At 33.7% G+C, this 4,959-nt stretch overlaps 1 long non-coding RNA gene across 1 annotated transcript; it reads left to right on the forward strand.

Annotated features, from left to right (window-relative positions):
* The first annotated feature begins 239 nt into the window (after positions 1-239).
* LOC133830384 (uncharacterized) lies at positions 240-1,459 on the forward strand. The gene is made up of 2 exons (XR_009892028.1): positions 240-937; positions 1,098-1,459. It is a non-coding gene; the product is annotated as an uncharacterized LOC133830384 (long non-coding RNA).
* Positions 1,460-4,959: the final 3,500 nt, after the last annotated feature.

Raw genomic sequence — 4,959 nt, forward strand, 5'->3', positions numbered from 1 at the left:
TACCCCTAGGCTCCTCCCGAGCTGGGTATTTAATCTCATTGTGACTTTTAGCAAAATAGCTCTTTAGGACCGTCTCAGAACGTGCATCACAAATATATCACCATTATAGTTAATAAGTTTTTTAATAAAAAATTAATTTAATTTATAAAACTATTAAATATTGGGTTGTTACTTATTTGGTACTTGTAGTTTTGTAAATTATGAATAATTATTACCGGATTTATAAAATCAGAATAAAATTGTACCATATTTCAAAATGGAAAAACTACCCCCATTTATAAATAATTAACTAATTAAAATTAATTTAAAAGGGTTTAATAAAAATAATCAAAACAAATTAAAATAAATAAAAAACTTTAAATAAATATTTTTTCTTTCTGTCTCTTTGAATACCCAATTTCTCTCTTCTTGTTCTTCACCTCCAGCAAGCCTTCCTTCTTCTCTTCAATACCTCTGTCTTGGTTTTGGGCGTTTGATGATGGGAACGACTACGACTCCTGGTGATTTGGTTTTCTTGAGATCTTTGTGCGGTCATGGTGGTATTATGTGTTTTCAGGGGAACACTGGATCGATTTAGAGTCGTGGGTCTAAGTTCTTGGTTGATGTTTCTATTGGATCAGAATTTGTCGATCAACGACTCTGGGTTCTTAGACGGGTGTTGTGGCTTCGGGTCATTGTACAGGAATCCAAAGACTTGGGGTAGACGAGGAAGGCAAGGTTTGACTTATCGATTCTTCTTTTTCTTCTCCACTTTATGTTCTTCGTCTAAAGGACACGGGTCGCGCTGGGTTCATGGAGTCGAGTTGAAAGTTGAGGCTTATCGGACACGGGTTCGTCGAGCTTGCTGGTTCAGGGCTTGGAGCAGATGATGGTTTGCAGAAGGGACAGAAGGCATGAGCAATTTCACGACAGCAGTGCAAAGGACGATTGGCAAGAGGTGATTATTTGATTTTTTTTTATTTAGGTGATGGTGAGAGCTACTAGAGATGTTTATGTGAAGAATTTCCTTTTGTTTTGGAGTGATTTTGTTTATGGTATAGATCTAGTATAATGTTTTGCATTATCTCATTGACACCATTCATATAATTTTGTTTCAGATTCAAGAAGTTGTTGGGTGAACTTGAGAACACTTCATTCTCACTTTATCCATCAAAGAAACAAGTAGGCAACGATACAATTTGGGTTTTGAAATTATATCAGCACGGTGTGATTGAGTTTTGAAAGATTTGTTATGTGAGATTCAAAATTTGGGTTTGATTGTAAGAATTAATGAAACTATATATGTGATGTGAGATTTGGAGTTTGGGTTAGATTATAATTTTAGATTCAACCTTTTGATTTTAAATCTGGGTTTTGTTCACACTTTGGTATAGATTTGGGTTTGTGATACTTTGCTATGAATCTGGATTTATGCCATTGATAATTATTTTGATTATTCTAATGCAGCGATTGATGATGATGAGTTTTGATTTTTCTAGTTCAGAGATAAAAAGTGAGATTGATGATGGTCCTTTGGTCATTTTGTTTTTTGTAATTGTTGTTGTTGAGGTTGATTTCTGGGTTTGGGACTGTCAACAACCGATAATGGGAAGGATGAAGAGAGAGAAAACATTTTTTTTTCTTTATTTTATTCTTCAAATCAATTTTATTTACTTCTAGTGTTTTATTTTATTTTATGATATAATTTTAATTCATTTACAAATAATAAATGAAATTAATTCAGGTTAAATGAGGCCAAACTGGTTATTTAAAAAATATTGTTGATCAAAATCAAACGAATGGTACCATTTTTTACCAAATTACATTTTACAAGGTACCTACTAAGTATTATACGTAATATAAGGTACCCAACTGTGTAATTGGAAAAAACATAGTATAAATGGTCTAATTTTTTTTTTAAGAATGATTTACTATTTTTTATATTTTATTAATGTATTTTAAAAGAAAAAAGAAATAAAAATAATATTTAGAGACTTAAATGATACGATTTGAAAATGTTGAGGACTTAACTGATACAAAATCAACTTTCGGAACTTAAGTGTTACAAAGTGTAAATAATGAAGATTGCAACAGAAATATAATCATTGCAAATAGGATAATGTCTTTTGGGGTCACATTATTGTGTGTATAATGAATATCAACTTTTTTTTTTTCGAACAAACTCAATTAGATAACTGAGTTATCTAATAAGAAAACACTTATTGTCCTAATAGGGTCCTCTTTAATTTTTTATTTATTTTACATGTGTTTTTACGTGATTTTGTAGTATATTAGTAATTTTTTAAAAAAATTTAATTTAATTTTAGAAAATATTTAATACATTGGACTATTAATATGATGTAATATATATTAAATTTATAAAATCTATTTTATTTTATTTTATTTTTAAATAAGTGAATATTACACTGAATTTTTTTTTTGCACTTAGCTTTTTTTTTTATATGGGATTTTGCATTTGTTAATGTTTCCATGCTTTTTTTTTAATATATGGCATTTTGTTCTCCATATAAATCATTTTTTTAGGAAATAAGTCATAGTTTGTAGCTTAATTAAGTTATATTATTTTTTAATGACACTTTTGTCATTTTCATTTAACAGTTGTATCTATTATATTTTCACACTTTTATCTCACATTTTCCCCACGTTTTTAAAATTTTCATAATTGTTTTCTATCAACATTTTTTTAATGAAGGCTTTTTTTTTTTTTTTTTTGAGGAAAAGAAGAACTTTATTAATCAACAAACACAAGACAACTACAGACCCAGCACTAGCTAACAGCTACAGCAAACAACAAGAAGCAAGAGTTAAAGAGAGTTTATAAGGCCAATTACATCTCTTTCTCTTTTCTTAGCCTTAGAGCAATTAATTCCCTTAACTCTAGCTTTGATAGCTAATTTTATAGATGAACTAACTACCATCACTGAGCTACAACATAAATCAAACAAACACCTATTTCTATTACAGCAAACAGAATAAAAAATAGCTGAAAGAATTGCATTCCAAACCGAAGACAGCAAGTCTGAACAGACATTGGTGCTCCAAATCTTCCAGGTTCCAATGGTATGAGGCCAGCCATTAAATCCGAACCAGGAACTAACTTCTTGCAGAATTTTCTTAGTGAAAGTGTAGTAAAAAAAGAGGTGTTGATGGGACTCAGTGACACTTTCACAAACAGGGCAGAAATAAGAGGCCAGCTCCATTATTTTCCCAAGATTATCCCGAATAAGAAGGTGTTCATTCATCACTTGCCAGGAAATAAATCTGTGTTTCGGGACACATAAACGATGCCATATAGCAGAAGAATACCGAACCTCGCTAGCTGTTATAAGAGAAAGATAAAAAAAATTCGCTTTGAATTTACCTCTTAACCCCGAAGAAGATACAACAGCACAATCTATAACATTTCTCAGCTTCAAGAGTTTCCGAAAGTACCAGCTTGTGTCATTTATTAAAGGGACAGACCAGAAACTTTGACCTTTGAGGTAGATCGAGTCTATCCATTTGACCCACAGGCAATCCTTTTTGTTCGAAATAGCCCAAATGTGTTTGGCCATCATCGCAATATTCCATTTCCTACCTTCAAAGAAGCCAACTCCTCCATACTTTTTGGGAAGACAGACTTGCTCCCAAGACGTGAGGTGAAGTTTGCTTCGGTTCCCTTTCAACCCCCATAGAAAATCTCGGCAACTTTTATCAATGACAGCAACAACTTTCTGAGGAAGGATGAAGATATTCATCCAGAAATTCCTAATCCCAAGAAGGACTGAATGAATGAGTTGGGCTCGGCCCGCAAAATAAAGATTCCTGCTTGCCCAGAAATGGAGGTTCCGCTGAATTTTTTCAATGATTTCCCCACAGTCTGCAGCTCTCCATTTTGTTGGTCTAAGATGAACTCCAAGATACTTAAGTGGGAAAGAGCCTTCTTTCATTTGAGTAATCTCCAAAAGTTGAGCTTTGCAACCCTCTCTAATGCCTCCAAAGTATATATGAGACTTAGTGTTGTTGATTGAGAGGCCTGTTGTGGCACAAAAGCTATCAATAGCTGACTGAGTAAGTCTCATTGATTTCTCATTACCTTTACAAAAAATCACTAGATCATCTGCAAAACAGAGATTGACAAGTTTTAAATGCTTACATAAGGGATGGAAACCAAAACCTTTTTGTTCATAAGTCTGAAGTAGAAGCCGAGATAGATACTCCATAATCAAAACAAATAAAAGAGGAGATATTGGATCTCCTTGTCTAAGGCCCTTTTCCCCTCTAAAGGTGCCATGAAGTCGACCATTGAGTATCAACGAATAAGAGGTTCCCTTTAAACAAACCAGCACCCAATGAATGAACCTCGAAGGGAAACAAAGACCCTTGAGAAGGTCAGCCACAAACTGCCAATCAATTGTATCGTAAGCTTTACTGAGATCGATCTTCATAATACATCTAGCTGAAATGTTTTTTCTTGTATAACCCTTGAGCAAGTCCTGAAAAATAAGTATATTATGCGCCAAGAGACGATTTTTGATAAAAGCCCCTTGATTACTGTGGATCAATGTAGGAAGGACTTCAGACAAACGAGAACAAAGAATTTTAGAAATGCATTTATAGAGCGTATTGCAGCAAGCAATAGGTCTATAATCTGCTGCATTTTTTGGGAAATCAATCTTCGGAATGAGGGAGATAACAGTCTCATTAAGTTCGTTGGGAAGAACACCATCACGAAAAAAATTTAGCACAGCCATGCAAATATCATTTCCTATCTCATTCCAAAGGCCTTTGAAAAAACCCGCACCAAACCCGTCCGGACCGGGGCTCTTAATTGAGTGAATGCCAAACATAGCTTCTTTCACATCTTCCTTCGTGAAAGGCCTGATCAATTTGACCTGCTGCGAAACAGAAAGCTTTTCACCAAAACTCAGGCTATTGGTATCGATCTTATTATTGGCCGAGCTCTTCTTCCCCATGAAG

The sequence above is a fragment of the Humulus lupulus genome, chromosome 4, assembly GCF_963169125.1.
Source record: "Humulus lupulus chromosome 4, drHumLupu1.1, whole genome shotgun sequence".
NCBI lineage: Eukaryota > Viridiplantae > Streptophyta > Magnoliopsida > Rosales > Cannabaceae > Humulus > Humulus lupulus.